The sequence below is a fragment of the Calypte anna genome, chromosome 4B (assembly GCF_003957555.1).
Source record: "Calypte anna isolate BGI_N300 chromosome 4B, bCalAnn1_v1.p, whole genome shotgun sequence".
NCBI classification, from domain to species: domain Eukaryota; kingdom Metazoa; phylum Chordata; class Aves; order Apodiformes; family Trochilidae; genus Calypte; species Calypte anna.
In genome coordinates, this window is record NC_044249.1 from 19,184,146 (window position 1) to 19,210,310 (window position 26,165).

At 37.1% G+C, this 26,165-nt stretch overlaps 1 long non-coding RNA gene across 1 annotated transcript in view; it reads left to right on the top strand.

The window, feature by feature from the left end:
• LOC115598342 overlaps positions 1–25,634 on the top strand; it is a 47,722-nt gene extending 22,088 nt beyond the window's left edge. The window contains exons 2-4 of the long non-coding RNA XR_003987583.1: positions 4,102–4,254; positions 20,578–20,653; positions 25,537–25,634. This is a non-coding gene — a long non-coding RNA (uncharacterized LOC115598342). The remainder of the gene's footprint in view (positions 1–4,101; positions 4,255–20,577; positions 20,654–25,536) is intronic.
• Positions 25,635–26,165: the final 531 nt, after the last annotated feature.

Genomic DNA, 26,165 nt, shown 5'->3' on the forward strand with positions numbered 1-26,165 from the left:
TTGCATTTTTACTGCTAACACAATTGTTGACATTGTAAATTGACTCTTAACATCATAAATGGCTTCCCACACATTGTAAAGTAAATCCTCAAGACTTTTATTCGTATCATAAATGGCTTCTTAACATGTAAATGGCCTCCTTCACACAGCAGTTTAAATCCCATGGGCTTTTATTGACAACATAAGTCATACAGTGTATTGCATTTTTCTACCATTGTTGGGTTTCATTTAAAAACTAAATAAAAGTTTGAGGAAATAAAACACAAGGCTTTGCACATTTACAGTTGTGGCCACCCTTGCTTTTCTGCTCCTGTGATGAATGTGAAATGTCAAAAAGACTTGATAGTCTTTTCCTATGTTTAACTCCCCTTTGCAAAATCACATCCCTGAACAAGAGTTCACCCGTCTTGATATTTCAGGAGGGTGTAAAAAAAAATGAGAAAACTGATGTAAGAAACCATAAAATGGTAACTACAGTCACTCCCATTTCTTTGGCACCTTTCATTTGCATTTCAGAGCACTTCAGAAAATACAAAAAACGCATTTCAGGGAGCAATACAAGAAAGCATTTTTCATATTAAATGACAATATAATCTAAATTCTGATTTAATACTGCTGTGTTGCTTGGCTTTACCCTGAAATGCCTGTCTCCCTGAAAAAGAAGATGAAATTATAAACTAATGGAAGCAAGAAAAATGTGTTGTTTTTACCTATGCTGCTTTTGTAAATAGTCTGTGTAAGTGAACACATAATTTCAAACAATTTAGGAAAAAAAATTAACAAGATGTTGCTCAGCAAGTATCTGAGTAGGATATTGTTGCTTTGGTTCCCATGTGTTATGGTTCCTGTAGCTCAATGCAATACAGGTAGAGTATGTTAAAATTACTAAGAAGATGGAAACTTAGATGTTTGGGATTCTCTTAGTAGGTCCAAAATTCAGAACTGAGTAATTTCATCAAGATGCTGACATACATATCACTCACTGCACATAAGCAAATCCATCCCACTCATCTGGGGCTTCTGGACAGCCAGCAGATGAGAAAATACATAGTAGACAAGCTCACAAAACAGTTGATGTGCTTTCAGGAGAGAACACAGATTAGTTTGCATTGGATTCCCTGATGAGCTCCATCCAAATTATTACACCTTGAGTAATACGTAGCTACAAAGATAGCACTTATCTCCTTCTTCTAAAACAGAGCAATAAATAGCTTTCAGTTATGAGCATATCTATCTGTACATTTTCATGTACAATAATTAAAACTTTATTTACTGGCAGTACTGTCCATGTGGGTTAATTTCATGTCTTGCCCTAGGAACATAGCACGCATTGGACATTGGGTACCTGCACCTTAGAATCATAGAGTCATAGAATTGGCTGGGTTGGAAGGGACCTCAGAGATCAAGTCCAACCCTTGATCCACTAGACCATGGCACTGAGTGCCACATCCAGTCTCTTTTGAAATAGCTCCAGACACGGAGAATCCACTACTTCCCTGGGCAGCCCATTCCAATGGCTGATCACTCTCTCCGTAAAGAAATTCTTTCTAATATCCAACCTAAACTTCCCCTGGCACAACTTAAGACCATGCCCTCTTGTCTTGCTGAGAGTTGCCTGGGAAAAGAGCCCAACCCCCGCCTGGCTCCAACCTCCTTTCAGGGAGTTGTAGAGAGTGATGAGGTCTCCCCTGAGCCCCCTCTTCTCCAGCCTGAACACCCCCAGCTCCCTCAGCCTCTCCTCACAGGGTCTGTGCTCGAGTCCCTTCACCAGCCCAGTTGCCTCCTTTGGACCCGCTCCAGGACCTCGATATCTTTCCTAAACTGAGGGGCCCAGAACTGGACACAGTACTCGAGGTAAGGACATCCGTGGCTGAGGACATCCGTGTCCTACTCACTCTTATGGGAACAGCTCCTGCATTTGAGCTGCTGACAGCACAATGCAAACTGCTATAAATCAGTGCCTGTTTTACACAGTGACTGTTCAATTCAAATTTCTGAGGGAGAACCAGGTGCTGGGATAGTTTTGAAGACCTATATAAAAGTGTCAAAAGTTACCTTTGAAAATATCATTACAAGCCCTGAATCATTAACATTATTGACCCCTTTTCCTCAGTCCATGTTGAAATCAAGCTCCATGAGCTCAGCTAACCTTATGGTCCTGGCTGGTAAGTCAGAAACCTGACATTTTGTCATGCTCTGGTAGGATAGCAACTTCTGCATTCGTGAGCAGTGGAGTTCCTTCCAGGTGTGTTTGATCTTCAGACTGTGCCTTAATCACAAGGTCAATAATCTTGTTTTAAAGGAAATTATTCAATAAATTTCCCCGTTTTTTGCCAATTAAGAAGTGAACAACAGCCCAAAACTTCCTCAGGTATAGATCAGCTCAAATACATTTAACAAAATCATGACTGTCTTTACACAACCTGAGTTTTCCCAATATGCAATTACATTAACATACATATTACATTTCTGTTCACATAATGTAACTGGACAACCAGATCTTATTTTTTCAATTTAAGTCAAAAAGCAATTGCCAAACACATTCAGAAAGCACCATCTTCAGAAGGCTGATGAACTATTTAATATTTAAAAGTTTCTTTTAAAATTGTCTTTGAGGACAAAAGATTATACTGTGGAGTTGCTCTGACTTTGAAAGTCAGCTCATTAATCATAGTTAATGCTCCTTGTTATAGCAGATAGTAATCTGTACTTCTTATAAACTGACACTGCCCACAGCATGAAAATATTTCTGATCCATCTAATAAAAATTTATAGTGCTTTCCATTCTAAGGCAGGTGCCCTATATTCTTTGTAGCAGGTATCTACAAAGTAAGGAAGCTTCAAACTTTACTTGAAAAATTATAAATATTTATAGTAATTTTCTATATTAGTTTCTTTCTATGTAAATATACAGGTATGATATGACTATACCAGCTTCCTGAGACAAGTTCAGAAAAGCTGCAAGGATGGGAATTCACCCATATTGCTTTTCCTCTGTTCTTGTGTTTAAGCAATCTTATCATAATGAACTTTTATATGGAATAAAGATCCTCAGAATTACTTTGTTCTAATTACTTACTTAAAGGAAATAAAGAATCTCAGGAGGTTGCAGGTCTGGATCCAGAAAACGTGAAAATTGCAATCTCAGACTTAACTGTTTTTTTTATAATGAAGCAGAATTTAATCTTTCTGTTGAGAGCTTCCTGACACATAATCACTGTAGTGAGGACTGGTGAATCAAAAATATTTATTAACTGTAATTCACTGTATTTTCCTTTGTGGTGCAGTTCAGAATATTTCTTAATGAGGAAGGTCACTAATTGTCACTGCTGTTGGAAGCTGTTGATGTTTCCTTCACCTTGAACATTGTCTCATCCATAGGTGATGCTCTTAAATTCTGAACTCAAGGATACCAAATCTGGACCTCCAATCTGAAAAGGCTCTGAAGTTCCATAACTATAACATCTTTAATGCTCTGAATTTGTTGCAGAGTAACTAAATGGTTGGTTTGCATATGTTCAGCCTGGTCATGCATAAATAAGCATTTTGTGAGGGATTTTGTGAGACTTTCCACATCATGTTCAGTGAGAAATGTACTCCACCCTTTTAAGCAGCCCTGAATGTTGTTTCTGTTCAGCATTTTGCTTTCTTCTTTTGGCTCATAATGACTCTTTTGAAATCCTTGTTTAAAATCCCTGGCTAGAAAACTGAATTCATATCAGCACATCTGTGATGTCTTCTACTGTGTTTCCTTTGCTTACAACTTAATTCACACTCTGGAAGCCATTGGTCATTCCTGCTGTTGCTACTTCAATATAATTTGCTTCATCATGACTAAACTTGCACTATAAATTCCTTCCTGTGTGTGGAGAACATCCTGCCCAGTTTCAGGGTTGGTATGTTAGTCAGCTCATAAGCCAAGAAGACTCAAGCCTCCTGTAGGACTTTTCCAGTTGATGAAGTATCCAGTTTTCTGCCTCCCACCCCCGGAAAAGTGTGGTAGCATCTTTGTGTATGTCTTGATCTGTGAAAAGCTTGTGTAAAAGCTAATGAATGTGCATTCTCTGTTCTCCCTCTTTCTCACTCTGTCTGCCTGAGAAGCCTGTGAGTCATGAGAACCATCTGCCACTCAGATCTTCATCTGCAGAAAGGCTGGCAGACAGCAAGAAGCTCACTTGAGTACCTGAGATGCCCTCTTGGTAAAGCACACAAGTCAAAGCTAAAACAACGATTGAGGAAAGTCCTACCTACCAGGTGAGACACTGGGAACTCCTCCAATTTCAGATGATGTTTCTTGGACTTCAAAATGGTAGTCTTGCTAAACTGTCTATCTAAACATCCTTCTCCTTCCAGTTTCTGTGAGTGATGAAGAAAGACAATATTCTGTTGGCCTACAAATCTGAAGCTTGATGTGGAATGTTTAGATAAGGGCACTCTCACAGGATAAGCATGGAGGACGAGAACTCCCACAGGCTTTCACTTCAGACATGCTCCCAGGAAAAGAAAAACTCTTCCTGGACATTGTCTGCTCTTTCCAGTATCAAAATCAGAAGATGTCAGGGCAGAACTGCCCCAAATTCTAGAACCTGAAAGATCAGAAGTCTCAGAGGAATTGATTTTTGTTTTTTTGGTTTTTTCCCTCTAAAGAAATATAAACTAGGCTGAGTTCAAAGGATGGATTTGAATTCCGAGTCCAGCAGCATCATATTTTGGATTCAAATTTTCCAAACAGAATATATATCCACAGATTAATCCAAATTCAACCCGATGCATTAGTTACATGAGATGTTTAGTATGGAATTTAACCTAAAATTTTGTATAATGATCACATGTTGTCCCAAACATTATAACCAACACTGAGCATTCTTATTAATTCCATGTTTGCTATACAAAGATCTTATTATTGCAGAGGAACTAGAACAAAACATAGAAACAACATGTATTGGAATTCAAAGGTCAGAACTTCTATAGCAAATTATATGTCTGTGGAAGATGATGAACTGCAATATTTTAATTTAACGAAAGTTTTAACAAAAAACAGAGCCTGGGATTTCTCCATTTCATTAGCGTGTAAGTGAAGAATAAGCCCTTTGATTTAATTTAATGTAAACTACAATTTAATCCTCCCTTGTCTTTTTAGGAGTTTATTCTCTGAAGGTGATAGGTGTTCCTCAGCACTCAATAGAACACTGCTTAATCTATCGTAAGTTTTCCTCCCTGAAACCAATAAATCATTTAGCTTAAATACGCTCTAGGTGTGTAGGGAGCTGTTTAGAACATGTTCTCCTTTATGTGAACTACAGTAGACTCAACTCTACATCCCCTCTGCTAAGTGGAAGGATATTTTTATTCAGCTTGAAGAAGATATTGTTGACTTTTACAACTATACAAAGATATATAGAGTTTCCTCTTCATTTTCCCTGAGCTACAATTTTGATGGCTGGTTATTTTCAAACAGGACTACAGGCTATAGGCATCTTTGTTGGCAAACAGTCAGGTTAAAAGGGGAAAATGAGGAGCCTCAGCAACACTGAGGACTGTGATAGCACTGACACATCATTGCTGGAAAGTGTGGAATGTGGAAAGTACTGCTTAAAAAAAGTCAAGACTGAAGGAAATATGATGTGGTGACATTTCAAAAACAGGCAGATCCTCTTATTTTTTTCTTTCAAAGGTCAGAATGACAGGGTGTATGCTTTTGTACATTTTTTATTTTTTTTTTTTATCTATGCCACTTTCAAAAACCTTAAAAGTTCCACCAGCAAACTTCTGGTTTGTGCAAGCCATCTTCATTTCAGCTCTATGCTCTTCTTCCAGATGTTACATCTTTGCCCATACTATTCTGATTCTATTTTATGCTTCTGTTTGAACTCCAGTGGGATTATTTTTTTTTCTTTTCCCTTCATAGATGCCAATCTAAATTGCATTGACTGATTGTGTGTGACCATCTAAGCTGACAAACTGTGACTTAAATGGGACAGTGTCAATTTTTCTCAGACAGGGAAAAGTCATTTCAAATGCAGAAGCCTGTGTTGAAATGATCCATTGAATCTGACTTATTGGTTTGAAGGTTAACATTTCAGTGATGTACACTGTCATTAATAAGATATATATCTGTATTGTGATTGTCCAGTGATAACTTCAAAAGGAATGAGGCTGAAGTTTGTTGTTGTTTTCTAAGTCAAGGCTTATTTATAAAAATAAGCCTTGAAAATACTTGTGAAGTGGGCATGTCCCAGAATCAGTGCCCCCAGCCAGTAACAGGATCTGAGGAAGACACTTAGGTTAAATGCAGAAATAGGGCTCTGCCCCATCCTGGGACACACAGTGTATATTCTGAGTTTCACAGTTAAAAAATTTAGGAATTCCATTAAGTTTTATTTTTGAACAACTAATCTGACGATAAGAAACAAGGAACAACATTACAAACAGCAATGAAAGGGATCAAATTGCATTTATGCAGAAAAAAACTTCTAAACCACTGGTGATTTGTTAATATCTAACAGTGTCTAAATATAAATGATCCATGAATCAATCATGGCAAATTGTCATAGAACAAATATTGGAAACATAACCTTCCCTTTGTGGCCATTTTGTAGAGCTGATCTTTTATACTATTTCTGTGAATTCTGCTCTAAGATCATAAATGGATCCACAGGATATTCCACTCTCACTTGAAATGGTATTCATAGCTATAAATATAAAATACAGAATATCCTCTAAAGCTGTGCAGCACCTGATTTGATATTTGGCTCTAACAAAAGATAAGGAGGTCAGTTTTATCATCCAGAGAATAACAACACAGACTTAACATTTACTTTAAAAGTTTGTCTAAATTCATACTGATTACTTCTGAAATGAGGATATCTTGCATTAGTGATTTATATGCAGTCAGCCTTAAATGCTAATCAATTTTTAGTAGTAACTGGAGAAAGTCAGTTTACTGCCAATTAATTAGTTATTTCCAGGGTCTCCATTATTCAGCACAATACCATAACTCGATTTCTGTGCTATAGGCTAGTAAATTAATTTTTAATGGACTGTATTTCAGAATTTAATAATGAGACAATACTATTTAATTATTGAAAGCAAACACTGAAACAATTTCATGGCAGTACCCACTATGTATGAAAAACTAGCCATTTATCTTTCTAGAGACTTTATACATCCTTCTTTATATTGTAAATGCCAAGCAGTGCCTCTGAAGGTCTATCTTGTCTCTTTGCATAGGATTTCTCATTGTTTCTTTTCACTTGTTGTGTTCTGTCTATAACATAAAGAAGAAAATCCTACAAATAAACAACTGACAGTGAAAAATCTCTTAGCAGCCTTTCTAAGGCAATAAAAAAAATCTGAAAATTACTTCTTGCCAAGTACTGAATGATGTACTGGAAGAGAAGTTGAGAAAAGGTGATAGTCACAATATGACTTGATTATGGTAGTGAACAGAAAATCTGAGAAAAAAAAAAAAAAAAAAAAGAAAAAAGAATCAGACCTCATATCAATTTAAGTATTTCTAAAATGATTCTCTGAGCAAAAAGTGTTGCAAAGCAATGGTAAAGCATACTTTTACACTCACATTTTGGCTTCTGCCTAGCACTAGGAGGTTGTACCCACACACTCAGTGTTTTCATCTCCATGGTCAGTGATGTGATCTGATTTTGCTGGCACACTGACTTGCTGAGATTGAAGTTGACTTCATCTGCAAAGCTGTGTGGGTTTTGTAAGGTTGCAATCCGTTCTATATGTGGCACTCACTGGCTCTTCATTAACCCCAGCCTGTTTTTTTACACACAGGCTTACATATTTTTAACATTTCAGAATTCAAACCTGAGAGAAGTAGTGAATCATCATCTTCCATTTCTCAAGTTATATGCAGGACTCAGCATTTTCTGGTGGTTGCTCCTAGCTCTTCTTGAAGCATGCGTTCTCCCCACTCACCCACCTCTGGTGCTTGAATTTCTATTGGAAGAAGCTGGAATAGCTGGTATCACTCTTTTGGATGTTGCTGTTAAGGCTGGAAGTCCTGAGCATGAATATTCTGCTCTGCCTTGCTTCAGGTCACTATTGAGCTGCTTCTCCATTTTCCTGCAAAGGTTACTTGGCCTCTCAGATTTTCCAGCACAGCTGCATTAAAGTGTATATATAACATTATGATATCTGCCTGGGGAGTTATAAAAGAAGCTGGTAGGCTGGAGAGCTAAAAGGGGCAGAAATGTCCATTCCTGACACAATAAACAGCAGCTGGGGATGAATTAATACAACTTCCTCACTTAATTCAGTTGCAGTCAGAAAGTGATACGACTGCAGTGTCAACCTGCTCCTATCTTTTCCAGGAGCAAAGCAGTTGTGTTTAAGCAGATAGTGCCCATTTGTGAAGACTATGGAACCAGGTAACACAGCAAGCTGAAAAAGCAGTGATCTAACTATCCAGAGACACACAGAAATTAAATTCTTGATACTCCTTCCAGCACCACCATGAATTGGCTAAAAGAGTGAAGAGTAATGAAAACACAGGGAGCAATCAGCCACTATTGTGAACACGACTTTTATAATCCTCTAAAAATATTATATGCAAAAGAATTCTAGGCAGAATAACATATCTCATCCTTTTTGTGTCCAGGAAATGATCTTCCAAAGTGGATGACCAAGAGGGAAGGGAAATAGATTAAAAATGAATTCAGTTAATATGTTTGTATTCTTTCCTTTGGAAGGAACTCAGTGCTAACATTATTCACTCCAAGAAATTGAATAAAATGAATCACAACAGTGAGAACCCAATCTGCAGTGCTAATAGAACCATCACCCTTAAATCCTTACCAGCTGCTTATGGCCTCAGAATTGCTAAACTATTGCATGTGCTCCATCAGCACATTGCTGGCCTATGCATCTGCTGCAAATATTTTACATATCCTAAGAAAGATTTTGGCCTTTGACATCTAGGTTACATCCTAGATGTCTGGAAATACTGTGGTAAATAGTATTTACCACATTTGATCAGCATTCCCCCAAAAAAGCCATGAGAAGATTGAAGAAATTGTATCAGGCATTTTTCTCTCTGTTCCTAAAGAAATGATTAAAGCAGAATTTGTTTCTGAGCAAAGGGAAAAACAATGGAAAAGAGGTAGTCAAAAGTACTGGCAATGAAAGACACACTTAATGGCACCTCTTATAACTCTTTAATATCTTTTCTTCATGGCTGAGTTTCCCAAGGCTACTTGTTAAAACATATGTAAAAATGGGACATCCTTAATCCTCCCCTAAAACCCCTTTCTGCCAGCCAGCCAGCTGACATACTATGTTCAGAATTTAGGAATCAAAGGTGCAAAGTGATGTCCAAAGAGAGGTAAAAATGTTATATTCAAGACACATTTTAATTTGCTGCAATTATATTGCTGCATGCTGAATCCCTGGCCAGAGATTTTTGGTTAAATTGTAGTCTTTTGAAAAGTGATAATAGCTAAAGAAGCTTCAAAGTCCTGTGAACCTTTTTATTCCTAAAACATCCTAACCTGATTATTTCATCTCATTCTAATTCTAAAAGTTAAAACTCTCCCAAATTTAGAAGAGCACTTGGTTACTTTTCAGCCTGATTTAAAATTCTAAATTTAAAATGTGTTACATCTATATAGTTGTGCAGCTGGAATCTTACTAACCTACTATCAAGATTAATATTTTTATTTATTAAAGGGGAATTTTTTTTCAGTTTATTTATTAGCATTTCAGAAGTTGTCCCTGAAAATTATAAAGCTGTAGTATCTGGGAAATGAAAATTCTGCAGACAACTCTGATAGCAAGTGGTCATGGTTGACCTGATTTTGAATAGAGAATTCAGACCTCCTTAGGTTCCTTCCAATCCTGTGACTATTTCTTCAGTTCTGATTCATTTGACTTGGTTATCCTGTGGTTATCTAGAGTGGCACTAGACACCTATGTTTAGACAACTAAATAATGGAAAAACATCAGCTTCCTTTAACAGGACAAAGCCTTAATTTGTAACTATAAACCAAATGGTGTTTTAAGGGGAAAGTGCTCCTAAAAAGGGAAAACCTCAGGTCTAAGTTGTTGTTACAGACTAAGCAAACAAGAAAATACACACAGCACTGAGAGGTTCTTTATGAAACCTGAGTTCTAATAAGATAGATAATAATTCTCATCAAATTATGATTTGAAAGAAACATGTGCTGATTACCTGTGTTTGTAAAAAAAGACTATGGGATGAAATCTTAAAATCAAATATGTAAAATAATTTCCTCATACCCATATTTTTCCTTCCTTGAATTGCAAGCACCTGCTGTCAGGCATTGCAGAAGTTGACAGCCTCACTTGATGTCAGTTAACACAGAATATTGTGGGGCTACTGCTGCAGTTCATTATGCAAATTGCTTCAGTCCCAAGAAAACCAATTCTTTTATGCAATTAAATTGTTGACAAGCCTATTTATATCTTAATAATGGTTTAGCCTGGGTACTTTTTTTGTTTCTGCTGGCACTAAGTATTTAAGGAGGATCTTTTTATTATCCATATAGCCTACGCATATTTGTGAGCTGTACACTGAGGAAGTAATTGAATGGCTCATTTCCAGGCAGGGATTTTTTTGCTGTACCCAAATGACTTTGCAATCCATGAACCACATTCCCCGGGTTTAAGAAAAATTAGAACATTAAGTAACCTCATGCAACTTCACCACCAATATAAAAACAGGAGACAGCTCACTGCAAAAAAAATTCCTTAAATATTGCAGATATTTCTTCTGTGTATTAAAAAAAGAGAACGAATGAGCTAAATATATTTTGCAGATGACATTTTTTTTGCCTACATTTTCATAGTAAATGGGTGGAACTTTTAGCTAACAAAAAAGACCTTGTAAAAAAGCCAAATATGCAAACAAATTGTGTTTTAATTAGGAAAAAAGACTTCATTTACAAATTCAACATGCTTATGATTTTTTTTGTACAAGGAATAACCACCTGAAACTAAAAGTCCATTATTTTCACGGGTTTTTTTCCTTTTTCAGAAATCTAATCTCAACATTTTTAAAAAGAAAGCATCAGGTCTATAAGCTTGATTTGAATAGAATGTGAAATAATATCAAACAAAACCCGAGAAGCATACAGAAAGTAAATAAAATATACATACATGTAACAAAAACATGCTATGCCCACATGCCCTCTGCCCTCAGTCTTCACATATTAGAACAAATAAGACTGCTACAGCTTAAAATGTGTCACAAATAAGATTATAGCAAGGTATTTCTTCCTTATGTTTTTTTAACAGTGAATTTCTCACTCCTTTTCCTACCATGTCCTACCTTTGACAGAGACAATGTCCCCTCCACTTAAATCACATCATTCTGTTTCTTAGCTTGACTGGGACTGAATTTATCTGAAAGGTGAGGGGTTTAGATCTGCCAAACCAAGAGGGTTATAATATATATATATATGTATATAATATAATATATATTTTCATTTATATATATTTATATATTTAGTCTCAAGTTTTTAACGAAAGGCTTTGTGGGAGAGAGAAGTGAGATCACTATTAATTTTTTTTTTTTTAAATGACAGTTACCTTCTTCCCTTTTGATGGTAAAGGACATGTTAAAGGACATGTTTAAATGTTAAAGAACAGCAAAGAGTTTTGGGCTGTCATTCCTGACCTTGTACAGATGCCTAGGTATTCCTATGCAGCACATACAATATATTCACTGATAGTAGCATAAAGCTAATTCATACAATTGATATGTTCCATGAACATACATATTTTGGGCACACGAAGAAAGCCAAACTTCTAAGTACAATCATGCTATGCTTAGTCTTTCCTCAGGACAAAGGAATAAATACATCTTTGAAAAATCTCAAGGCAGACACGTTGAACCTAAAACATAAAGACACCAATTCTCTTATTTTCCTCGTCAGATCTACTTCTATTCTGCTTCTTGAGGAAATCATTTTATGTCTCTGTACTCATGAAATGTTTTCTCTCCTTCAGCTCTCCCCACATTACAGACACACATCATAAAGGGTGGAAATGTAGAAAAAGAACTTTCCCTTCTCTCCAAATGAAACTTATACATTGTCCAACCTGTCTGGTTATCCAAAAGCCAAAACTATTAGTATCATTATGATCCATTGCTTCCTACTGAGCTGACCCTGTTCTCTTCTTTCTGCACTAAGGAGCTATAAAATCAGAATGAAGACTCTTCCTAGACTGTGCTATTTTTGGTTTGAATGCCAAAGGCTTTTTGCCCTTTTTTGAGTATTCAACTAAATAGAGATGAAAAGAAAACATCTCTAAAATGACAGTAAATATGTCACACACCACTTGGCTGATGAAGCTTTCATGGAAAACAAATCATGGAAATATGAAGCATGGAAACCTGAAGTCTGGTGTTTTGCAAGTGCAGAGGTGACCCATGCTAGATTTTGCAAAACCATCAGTAAGAAGAGCACTTGTGTAAGTGAGAGATTCAGGATTTCTTTGGTATTGGAGGGGATCTAAATCCAGTCCAGAGTGCTCTAATAGGAAAGTACCCTGGATAAGGAACTTACCTGTGCTTCCTGATCATTGTGGGATAAAAAGAGGGACCAGAATAAATTTATCTTTCCAACCCAGTGGTGAAGACAATTTCTATAAAGTGAAGCCCAGATTCAGGCTCCTCTTCATTCAAAATCACTATAAAAAATATAAAAGTTGTAGTTCTGGGAGTCAGTGCTTGAACATTGATTTCTTTCCTCCTGGGGCATTCCATTTTGTAACTATAAAGGAGCTTTGTCTGAATGAAAGCTATTGTAAGTGTAGGTACTTGAGGAAAAGCTATCACCTTAATGCTTTAGGGATGCCCTAGTATTAGCTGGCTGCAGTTCCTTGGAGTGGTTGAGCAAGAAAGGTGCCCATTAAACTTAAAGCTGACAGCAAAAGCAGACACAGAGGCAGATGATCTTGGGCAGTTCTCAGAGTAATATGCCAGGATACACAGAAGTCAAGAAGAAAGGCTTCTGGGATGTGAAGCATCTTGTTAAAAGTCAAGTAACAGGAATGGGGGAACTACATAACCAGTCCTCTTGAGGTTTCACCTGTGCCATGACACTACCTAAAGGGCCACTGACAGCACAGCAAAATCTGACTGATCATTAGTTTTGATGAAATCAGAGTTTGATTAATTCCATGAATTGTCTTCCCCTGGGTTTTTGGGAGAAGTGATGATTTTAAAATGTTAAAGATTTGCTCCTTCAAATATATGATTCAACATTAAGAGACTGACAAATTTGGAAAAATGTACTGAGTTTGAGTTAGTTTTATCTACCAGACTTTCAGGAGTCTGAGATGTATAGGAGCTTTGATTCTACTATCTCACAACTCCTTCTGAACTTCACTTCTCTGAACTTTCCCATGTACTCTGTGAATACCTGATGTATTTCCATTCAAAGTCTTATCAGTCTGGCATGTTCATGAGTCCTTCAGTTTAAATATGGTATAAGAGTGGCAAGGTCACGAGCAACAAGATGCCTGTGTGACTACAAGGATCTGGAGACACCTGCCTGTAAGCTTTCTCCTCAGACACAAAGACAAATGTCCTTCTCTCTTCACTTGTAAACACCTGCACTGTACTGCACAGTCATGGATCACCAGGGCCTTCATCTGGCAGCTTCAGCTGTCTGACAAAATAGATTTCTACAAAGGGAAGGGATTTTGTGGAAATAGCTAAATCTATCCTGTAGAGCTGCACCTTGACATGTACAATGACTTAGACTGTCAAATAAATAGTTATGATGATGTACAGTTTGAAGGCACTTTCAGCATTGTAATTCATTTAGTCAAAACCTTTAATCCATCCCAATGACAAACCTCCCTCTTTAGGGTATTGTTTAGGAGCTATTTTCACTACTCCCCACACACTTCTGCAGGGGCCATAGGAGGAAGATCACTCAAATTTTGCTAGAGACGTGTTGTGGGTGTGAAAACAGTATCTGAGGGAATCTGTTATGTATCATCTGCTTTTTTGCTTCAAGAATTACTGATGATGTTTTAAGGAATTCTTACCTGCTGAAATTTTCAACACCTTTTAAGGTTTTGAAAACTGGTTTTGCAGAGTAAAAGCAATACGTTTTTTTAGCAGAGTAAAAGCAATACTTCAGAAAGTGTTCATTATTTAGAAATGTTTCAGTTTTGAAAAAGCAGTGTATTTTAATTACATTTAATCACCATGAATAGGTTTTTCAAAATTTTAAGCTAAATATATCTGTTTAAATATTGCAGAAGAATTTAAGGTTAAAACCACACCTAGCAACCCTCAAAGACAATAGGAATTTGTTGCCTAGAAGCCTTACACATCCTTGAAAAATCTGTGGTGTTGAGCATGTCAACAACAGTGCCTAAGCCACTTACACCATTTCATGCAAGAAAGAAGGGTGGCTTTAGTTAATGGAAAATATATTCCCCAGTTTAGCATTTGATAACATTGGAATTTTGGAAGGACTATTTGATCCCTTGAAAATATTAAACAAAAGGAAATGTCAGATATCAAAGGAGTCTGCCAATGCAATTCAGTTCTGACATTTAATGACAAATCTTAACCCCTCCCAACTTAAATGGCGTTAAGGTTGGGAAGGAATGATGTGATGAAATTAAGTTTCTTCTAATCCAGATGGACAGTCTGCAGAAGGTTTCAGTAATAGTTTTAAGTGGGACTTGGTTGAGAGCTTTGAACAGTAACTTTCCATTTTAAAATTCACTGCAGTGCAGGCACCATATATCACATGTAAATCCATACAGCAGGAGCATTCAGATCAGGATTTGCCTGGAACTTGTTTTAACGTGCATCCAGAATTTTTGTCAGCTGGTCCTCAAACAGAATGCTCATGATGACAGTGAACTCAATTTCTCTTGTGGAGCAAATAAAGAGAGCTCCACAATTTTTTTATATCCACCTATTTACCTGCTATTTATCTCTATTTCCCATTAAAGAACAAATAGTCCTTGGCATCTAAGTCTGACAAACTCCTTTTTAAATAGACTACTGATCTAGAGAAATATGCAAAATTATTCCATTAAGCTCATACTTTATTGTCTGCTGCTGAAGTCACTGCATTAAAAGGAACCTCTATGAAAGAAAAACCAATCACCATGAATTAGTATCTACAAAAAATGTTTCAACAAGCAAAGATAAATGGTTTTCTAGTATGTTTTTCTAGCATTTGTTCTGAGCTGCTGACATACATATATTTATATTCAGTGATATCTAAAAAAAGATTTAAAAAAACGTGGAAAACTAATCACCTGAAATCTGACACTTCAAAACCATATTGGTATCAGTAATACTGATCCATATTTGTATTCTGAAGCCATGAAGCTGTAATGTATGCGACTGAATAGCATTGGGCTGGACTAATTTATCACTTTATGCAAGGTATAAAAGTAAATTTAAAAGCATAATAAAACCTCATGATTAAAAAATGGAATTTATTAGATTTTAGCATTGTAGTATTTAATATACAGAAATACTCCCTATTTCTACATTCATGTTTTACAGTTTTAGTTATTATTAAAATGGAAGGGCAATTGGAGACAAATAGGTATGATAAATCAGTAGATAGATAGATAGATAGACAGACAGACAGACAGATAGATGGATGGATGGGAACAGCACATAGGTTCCCAGTTTTTACAGCCATCCTCTAGTAGTTACAGGTACTTGTAAAAATAATTTGGGGAGGTTTTTGCCAAAGCTCTGCTAAAACCTAACAGCTTTAGTAAGCAGCAAAGGTTACAGGTGAGGACTCAGCAGTGAAAAAGCTGGCAGAGCTCCTGATGTGATCAATGGAAGGTTTGTATCCAGAGTCATTACAAAGTAGAGGAGAGACTGGAAAAGAGAAGCCTAGAAGCATGTTACTACCCTGACCACTGATCCATGGCATTTGTGGGCACATCCCCCTTCCCTGCATGTTAATAAAAAGAAGAAGGAACACTGCAGAAGGCCTTCATCCTTTCCAGTTAATTTTGGAAAGTGACATTTTTAGGGCAAGAAATCAGCAGCCGAGATTCAGAGTGCAGAGAGAAACTGCCACCTAACTGGGGAAAGAGACAGACTGAAACGTGGAAATGAACCTTGCAACTTCATTCAAGACTCTGCAGAACATTTGGATGAGCTCCAGAAGCAGTGCTAAATCGCTACATGAGACAAGTCTTACTATGAACTCCTGTTTTGTTTGTACTGAAAATGAAGTGACAAACAAAATTAATCACTAAATCTAAGAATCCAGCCCTGAAATGGACTGTTTTCCCTCAGGGCAAAAATAAAATCCTAATTTTTTTTTATGTTTCATTTATTCCTTTGATGGGGGGGGGGTTGAAAGTTTACTCTTTTAGCCATTCGAGGCAAAAAAAAGCTCTTTCTTGGTCTTGAAAAACAGATACTGGAAACTGCAAAGTTTAAGTTTAATAGCTCTTAGCAACAAAGGTATTTTTAACCTGAAGCCTACAGAGTATCTAATACACTGTTAATACATCCAAAATCCTGGGAACTTCAATAGTTGCAGCTCATTCATGAATAAGGAGAAGTTGTTTCACAGATATAATGGGTCTGAGAGAGGGAGAATGGAGGGGGCAGAGATTTTAGCACTCAGACACCTCTTTTCTAGTTTATTCTACTACTTATTCCAGACCTTCAGCTTTTACTCAGGCAAAAGTTTTGCTGACCTTGAGCAGCTTTGCTGAGCAGCAGGCTGAAGAGAAAGAGAAACTTCCATCCCTATTAATGCTGAGAGGCTTACAGAATACCTGCTTCACATTCCCTTCGATTACACCAAAGCATGTAAAAAGAAGAGTTCAATTTCTCTGACACACACTGCTTCAGTCGCTGGCATGAAAAGTTGTTTCTCACTGAAGCTCTCTAAAATACTATTGATTTTGGCAGAATGGCTAAAATGAGCTACTATCTGCTTCTTATCATCTTCCATAGTCAGATTTGCTTTGGAATCACAGCGTTTTCACTGGCAATTTCAAATAACAGGCAGTGCACATTTCATGGTTTAGGTCCAATTTTGTTTTTTCGGAGAATACAGGTCTCCTCTTTTGCCCCTTGGAATAAGATGACTCATATTGCCTTGCCATTTTCAGCTTCCCCAGTGAGTTATTTCTGGTGTCATTTTGGACAACTTTCTCTATGTGCACAGACTCTGTATCCAGGCAATGTGGGTTCCATATCTGAAGGGCAAAGGAGAATTTGTTGTTCACCATCTTATAAAATTCTTTTCTCTTTAGTAGAACAAATAAAGAAAAAAAAAATTACTGTCTACTCTATCTTATGTTTTGTTGTTGGAGGGTCTTGGAGTGATGAAGTTTCTCTTGTAAGAATAGCAAAGCAAAATATCATGCAGGTACAGAATATAGAAATACACCACTCTGCTGACTTCTTTATGTAAATTTGTGCAAGTCACAAACAACTGTATCATAATATGATGTTCTTTTTTCTAATAGGCATCTAATACCATCTTGAGATTGCACTGAGTAGGAAAAGCTTTTTGGTTTTTAGGAGTTCTTCTTTGGGGGTCACAGGATGGGCATCACATTGTGATTTCCTCTTTTTAATTTTCAGCATGCTATGAAACTGTTGCAAAGTGTAACACATTTGCAACCAGTTAGAACTCTATAGCTGCACCCATCAATATAGATGGGCTTTAGATGGGCCACAGCAGATGGACCTCTGGGATTAACATCTTAAAAAAAGGGGAAAGGAGAGGCTATGAGACCTCAGGGCAGAGGAGAGGGGAGAGGGGTGGGGGATCATATTTCAGCTCTGTTTTTTGTTTTCTCTTTGACTTGATTTGCTTTGACTAATGATAAATTAAATTGATTTTTCCCCCCCCCCCATGTTAAGTCTGTTTTGCCTGGTACCATAATTGGAGAGTGGAACCCTCAAGCCCTTGCCCCAGCCCACAAGTTTTCAAGTGGATTTTCTCCTCCCCATACCACAGCAGGTGCAGGGGGTCCTTTGGTACCAGCTGGCCCTAAACCACAACAGCTGCTTTATGCAGTATGATGAGTACATCCTAAATCATACAACTGTAGTTTTCAAGGTTGGAAGGGACCTTTAAGATCATCCAGTTCCAACTCCCTGTCCCTGGGACACCTCCAACCAGATCAGGATGCTCACAGTCCCATCCAACCTGGCCTTAAAAACTTCCAGAGATGGGGCTTCCACCACCTCTCTGGGCAACCTGTGCCAGTGTCTCACCACCCTCATGGTGAAGAACTTCTTCTTAAGTCTCCCCTTGTAGTTTGAATCCTTTCCCCCACATCCTATCACAACCTGACATCCTAAAAAGTTTCGTACCAGCTTTCTTGGAGGCCCCCTTCAGATACTGGAAGGCTACAATAAGGTCTCCTCAGAGCCTTCTCCTCTCCAGACCAAATAACCCCAACTTTCTCCGTCTTCAAGACTGAGGGTGTGGAGAATAACTGTACAAATCAGCTTTATGAACACATCACTTTTTTCAGCCTTGGTTTAAAACTCATCTCCAGGCTTTTTCTTCTCCTTGTGGTTTTACAGCAAAGTCCCTTTATTATTCTTGGCGATGCTTCCAATTACAGAGCATAAGTGACCATTTTGTGCTCCTACTTTATGCCAGCAACAGACCAGGCAATATTTGGTCAGAGAGCAGGTTGAGTTTCATACCAAAGCACCAGCAAAGTCAAAGGGATTTTTCTGGGAAGATTGACAGTATAGCAGAGCTCACTCTGAAAGTAAAAAAGCACTCACGGGTAAAATAAAACATTACTGAAGTTTCAGGTTAACAGTTAATGATCACACAGTTCTTTGCAAGCAATTACTGCAGTCTTTTTAAAGCCCCTTTTGTGGCTGTTGAAGGGGCCTTGGGGGTTTCCTGTACTCGTGCTACCCTTTTACCAGGCAAGCAGTTTGCTTACTCTGAAAATGCAAAGTTTAACGTTCTCCTTTGGTATTGTGTCATGTAATATTCTCCCTCACTGTCATTAAGTTGAATGTGACTTTTATTTTTACACTAAAAGGAAGCAATATTTGAGTACACTGATCTGGTTTCAGAGAGCTGAGACCGATATCTCCAAACAAGTTTAAAATGTGTATGGTTGTACCACTGGTAGCTATGATTAAATATAAATCTATTTATTGAGATTTATATAGTGAGAATGTATTTATTCATACTATGCTCATAGTAAGCTGAGAATTGGTTATCCAGTGACACTAAGAACACATGTAACAAAAACCAGTCCTGTCTTGAAGACTTAATGGAGATGTGTGGAGGGAAAAAGGTGAGAGTTGCTTCTGCATATGAATTGAGACTCAAAGTGTGCAAATAAATTGCTAAAGGTGACAAGAAGACTTTAGCAATGTTCATTATACATAATAACCTTTTGCATGAGCCATGGAAATGGAAGAAATACAGCTGATTTTTGGTTTTTATCTTGAGGCATCACCAAGGCTTCCAGGACTCAAATGTACATCTCCAAGTTACATAAAAAGAGTTAAGATTTTTTCATTCTAATCTCTGTGTTTTAGGAAAATCTATCTGTTCAGCTGAGGGCAAGGAAGACAATTCAGTTTGTTGTAGAGAGCAGCAGTGGAACTACACCAGCTACATCTGAAATCAGTCAAACTCTCTAAAAAAATCCATCTAACAGAACAGAATATAAAGTATCCTCTGAGTTATTTGGTGAAAACTGGAAATTTTTTTGTCTATCTGGTTCAGTCGACCACAGCTGACTTCCTTCTTAAAATACAACCAGCTGCAAAGTATGGTTTTTATACTGAAAAATTTTGAGAGAGATAGAGGAAAAAAAATCTTAAAAGAATTACTATGTGGTGATCAGCCTTGGATTACAACTACATCAATAACACCTTACCTCCTGGAGAATGATTGTTCTTAAAAAAGAGATATTTAATTACAAGCTGAACTACAAGTTGTAAACCAAATTTCCACATTGAAATTCAGTGGGTTTGAAGATATGCATATCATTACTCAAGACCAAATGCTAACAAAACCTCTTTCATTAAATAGTGCTGCATTGAGATTCATACACATGCACAAGCACATGTAATGCACAAAATGCCATCTGATTTGAAAATGAAAACATACTTAATTTTTCTGCAATTCCTTTTTGAAACATCATTAATGGTAGTATTTAGAGTTCCTCTGTACAGACATAGGCTACATTTATTTGTACACTGGTAAAATATTGAATTATTTAATTGCCATCATACACCTAAGTTCTTATTAAGGGAATTTGCATCTTTAAAAAGATTCACATTATTTATTTCAGAATATTGCATTCATAATTCTTTTTTTTTTCCTTTTAACTTTTTTTATATTTCTATAGATCCTCAGATATTTCATTAGCATCCTGAAACGCGAAGCAACTTTATGATTCAAATTAAGCATGTGGAAGATTTTATTATGAATGTATTGAAGCAAAGATGTGAACTGACACATTATGCTATTCAACATTAATGTCTTAAAAGAGACAGAAATGTTGTTTGCACTTGTGTGACTTTGCTGCTTTGTTTCATATGATTCATTAGCTTTCCTTTTCTTGCTTCAGGGTGGATCTCATGAAAAGAATATGGTCAGATAACCCATTCATCCATGCATTTTGAATCATTAAACCATTGCATTGAGTAAGAAAATAATTAAAGTTTCATAAACATAAGTTTTTACTGTTCAACTATTCTATATTACAAAAGCATTTATGTTGACCTACTGTGATACCTGGAATTCTTACTGCCTTTAGAGAGATGAATTAATCCAAGCAGGTACAGTTCTTTGGGCAATGGCAGTAAAAAAATACAAGAAGTTTGGAAACAACCTGAAATTACTCAATTTTTGCACTAGGAAGGACTAAGCCTGTCAAGAGACTGGGTCTCAAGAAATAGCTGCTGGTCTGTCATCAACAGGCAGAATAATTTTGCTGCCATTCTCATTTTTGGCTGATGTCATGGTTTAGACCAGAAGTCCATCATCTCCTATAGTGTCTCCTATAGTGCAGTCTTTTCCCTCACACTACATTTTATTTCTGTCTCATAACACTTTCCACCTTGTTCCCCTCGCTGCAGTGCTCCTGTCTCCTGTTTTGTCTTGCCATGGAATTTATTGCTCCATAACAAAATCTGCCTTATCCTAAAAATGAAGCCACTCAAGCAAAATAAAGTCATGGAATATGTCACCACTCCTTTCACTGTAGCTTGCATCTTACATCTCTTTCCTTATATCTGGTTTAGTTTTGAAGTTGCAAATGTCTAAGGTTTTCTACCCTATACTCTCCCAGAATAAAGCAGAATAGGCCTCCTCTTGTCCATGGTATCTGAATTTATTGCAGGGAAGAGAAACACAAGGTCAAATTCTCTTGATTCACATGGTATTGTTAGTTATTTATCTATATCTGAATAGGTGCTTCTCAGTCACAAAAGGTTGAATCCCTCTTGAATCCTGAGAAGTTATTAAATCTTTTTTTTTTTTTTTTTTAATTTTAACAAGGGAAGAGTATTATTTCTTATTCATTCCTCTTTTTTCTTGTTCTTATTATCTGCTGTCTAATTAAGTCTCCTAAAATTGTATGAACTAGCATAATAAAATGCACACAGACTTGTGAATATGGCTTGACCCTAAGTCCAGGTAAGAATAAGTTCCATTAATACCAATATGTCATGGACTGTAGCTGTAGCACAGCATCTGAGGAAGCATCTAGCAATGACACAGAGCTTGGAAATTACTTAAAAGCACATTTGTCTGGCAAATTCTTGTATATAATAAACATAATATAAGCTGTTTACTACCAGAACAAGAGAAGACATTTCCAATAAAACTATCCACAGAAATGATCTGGTTTTACTTAGTACAGCACTAATTATCAGTGGAAGACCACTCCAAGGCATATATTAATCAATCTATTTTCCACAGTTCAGTTTTCCAGGTGTTAAATCCTGTTGTATTAGTTTTCTGCATGGTCTGCAACAAATGCCTAATGGAATCCAATAACAAGAAAACTTTCCCATTATAGAAATTTTAATTACATCTGGTTTTCCCCAATATGAATACATGAATGAAGTGTGACTGAGCTTGTATGAGCCTATTTTGACAGTTTCAAACCTTTTAATCATCTGAGTTTTTCTTATTTAGCATACTGTTACCAACACAAAACCTCCACACTTTCTGCTTATTTTTTGTACACTCTATAATGAACCCCAGATTTCTTTGTGATCTGCTGACTGCCTGTGCCTTTTAAAGTCTGAGCTTTATGTCCTGGAAGGAGAGCAAGAAGGTAAAGTTATACATACATAAAGGCCGAAAGATGGAATTAGGAAGCTGTGTCTTGCTTACTGGCAAATTTCTTGTGCTTGCTGTACATCCTTTAAAGAAGTTCCTGTAGGTTTATGGGAAAGGTTGGGCCAAGAAGATGAATTTAAGTTAATCAGACTTGCAAGCTGCATTATACCAGCTGGTTGATGAGCTTATAGAAGACCTGTTGAATATAAGCTCTAAGAAAAGCTTATAGAGGTAAACTGTCTCAAAGTCAGAGCATATCTTTCCAAACCTATTTCCTTTAACTGTATTAACACTTAGTCTCCTGAATATCTCTGACAACTTAACAACTCCTTAAAATCTTCCAGGTTTTTTACTTACAGTCTCACTATCCCTTAAAGAATTTAATACTTGAACTTCCACAAGAGATTCTTTGCTTTATGCAATGTCTGATTTGCTGTTGTTGATATCAATGTCAGTTTGGTACCAAGGAAACTCAGGACAACTTTTATAATCAGTCGTCCCTTGGGCAGACAACCTCAGTAGGTTTCAAACTGACAGCCCTGAATTGCTAGCACTCCTGCTATTACAGAAAAAAAGGTGTACTTTACACACTCACATGGACATCCTCCTGAAATGCATCATTTCTGAGAGATCACATTTTGGTAATGCTTAACTCCCTATTGGGAAGTTAATGGACCCTTCCAGTTTACATCAGCTGAGTGCCAGGGTGATGTGATGTCCTGGGCATTGAAACACAGCTTGCAAAGAACATGCTGTTCTCTATAAAATTCAGACCCTGAAGTTAGATATCTGAATGTGTTTTCAGACCCTTAAATCAGTGGTAAGATTTTCCCTCTGTGTATGAGTCTCCTTCAGGCACAGGTACTGCAAACAGTCCCAAGGATAAAAGCAAAAAGTGACTAAGGATATAGATCAAGGAATGCTGTCTGGACGGTCTCCTTCCATTCTGTTATTAAAGATGCATAATGATATTAATGACATAAAGACATAATGATATTAATCCATTCACAGATATTATCATCTTAAGCAGGTCTTACTATAACACTGTGTCAGTGCAGTTTGTCTTACTGAAAGCTGGAATTATTTTTCTGTCTGAAAATGCTCCCAGCTGCAGATTTGAGGCCTATTCTACACATATAAATGATGATGATCCTAAAATTCCAATACAAATTTATTGAAATCACCTTGGTTTATTAGCAATTTGGAAACAATCGAAGTTTGCCAATACAGGTTGGTAATATAGGTACTGGTATAAAAAAACAAGGCAGGAAATGCTGGTATTGCCCATATTTACAGTCCAGTACCTGGTAGGAAAAGAAATAACTAAACAAAAACCCAACAGCTGAAAGGGAGTAGCTTAAAACTCAAGACATATTGGTCTTCTTTATAGGCAAAGAAGTGAGGGCACTGGAGACTGAATAGCTAAAGAGTAAAAACTCACTAAAGGTTAGGCATTTCTGAGAGCATGTAGAGAACTTCTGGAAGAGTGAAAGGGAATGTGAGACACTGACCATAATATTGATTATATGAATAAGGTATTTCTTTTTGCCTCTCAAATCTGAAGTGATAAATATGGGACTCTGAAAAGTGGTAGAACAATACCATTCTCATTGACTTTAACTCCTACTAAGATTATTTAGAAGTGAAAAGACAAAGGTAAATCTCAATGAAGGTTTTGACTTGAGGTAACAGAACGTTAGGGAAATTACCTCCCAGCATGTGTAAAGTGGTATCTCCCTGTGGAAAAAGCATGAAGATCAATCTGCAAATTGAACACGGTGGTAATGGGTATTTGTACAATGGGCAGGACAAAAAAGGGGTTCTAGCTTCTGAATAGCTGATAACAGAAAGCAGCAGAATGGTGTCAATGAAAGAATTGAGAAAAGGACTGTATTTTCTGGTAGCAGTGTAGGACATGTTAGATGTAAGCTAGAAAGAGGAATTTTGCACCCTGAGTGCTGATTGTAATACAGCAAAATGAAAACAAAAGATTCTGATGACTTCACCCTGGAGCCCACTACATTTTTCCTTTTTCTCTACATCAAAATGCTAAAAAAATGAGCAGTGTGAGGCATAGAAGACACAGAGATTCTTATTCTGTTCATCTCTTCCCATTCCTCTTTCTTTACTCATGTTCCTGTCCAAGGGAAAAGCACAGAAGAGGGCCTGACACTGTCAACACTTTGTAGGCTGACGACTTACTTGTAGCTAGGCATAGCTGTGTATTAAGAACTACAACACAGATACTCATTACCAAATATATTCGTACTGAGTAAGCTTTCCTCATGTGCAGAGTAATGAGCACAGTGAGAAAAAGATGTGCATTTGAAATTCAGGCAAAGTTTGTGATTGGCACAGACCCCCCCAGGTTGTGGTTTATAGGCACTATATAGGCAGAAGTGAGTATCATTCCTCTTTCTGATTTACTGTAAGACATATGGTATATTTTAAACAGAATGAAACAGTATATGCACAAGTATATGTCTGTGTTTAAAACATCCAAATGCAACTATATTTTGATACTTCCAACTTGCTATTACTGTCCTCTTTAATTATATCAGAGATTGGAAACATAATCTTTCTCAGTTGTACCAGTCCTGAATATAACCATAGCCAGAGCTGTAACTGGGGTGAAGTAGAAGATACTCTACTGCTGTCCTCAGTCTAGAATCCCAGTGTTAGTGCCAAGCCATACCCTTTCTTATATATTTTAGAAACTTCCTGTTCTGCATAAGGCTTTAAAGATGAAAAGAAAAGAAAACAAAAAAAATGTAATAAAAGAGTTAGGGAGAGAAAAAAGGGAGATTTAAACAGGAGGGAGGCAAAGGACAGCAGGGAGAAGTATACAAGCACAGGCAGAGATGAAGTTTTGTAAGAGAGGAAAAGAGCTTGCAATAATGAACCCTCCAGTGGGCAAAAGCTTGCCCTAGATTGTGAAAGTTACTCATAGCATTTCCAGCTCCAGGAGTTTGAGACACCAAGCTGAGCTACTTTGTATGCTTCCTCGGATGCCAATACTGAGATTGCACTTGGAGCTCCCAGCTGCTGCACAGCAGTGCTGATGATTCAGTTCTGGGAGCAGAACCAAATATTTGGCTGTGTTTGTGTGTGAAGTGCATACCAAGTTGTTTTCTTTTGCTCTGTTCAAAACTGTAAGGTGGGAAAAAATCTAGGCAGCTAAAGCTACCAGGAAACTGCCCTGATAATCTTCTGTCATCTTTTTTTTTTTTTCTTGCAGGGCAGAAAGAAGAGGAAGGGCCTTTCTGCAGGATAGAATAGAACAAGCTGTTCTATATCAAATTATACAATGAAAGCTCTGTTAAATATGACTATAATAAACCAATAAAAATTGTAACAATATGTACATGTTACTGGCTGGATGGAAAGTCTGCTTGGGTAGTACTGGAAAATAAATTCATGGTAACTAACTGGGGTTAGTAGGCTCAAAGGATTTAAGAGGAGAGCAAAAATGCAGACATTTGGCCTATGATTTCTGGATTACACTCATTCAACATTTTCAAGGTTTCTGTTGCATCTGAGGGATGGAAATTTACTCTCTGTTTTGAAAGAAAGCTGAGATTCTTCTTCAGTTTGTTAGCTTTGTTGGGTTTTTTAAGTGTAGAGAGACATAGGAAAATCGTGTGAGATGGCAACAGAGTTTAATTGATGTTTTGTTGGAGGGACCAGAACTGCCATTTGCACACCCCAGCACATTTTTCAGCAGTGATAAAGTTCCCCTTGTAGCAAATCTAAGACTATGATTAGCATGTTTTTCTTATTTGCCTTCAGTAAATTCCTAACTATTACCCCACAGGTCCATGGAGCACAAGGTAAATACAGGAGTCTTGGTCTGTCTTCCCTGAATAA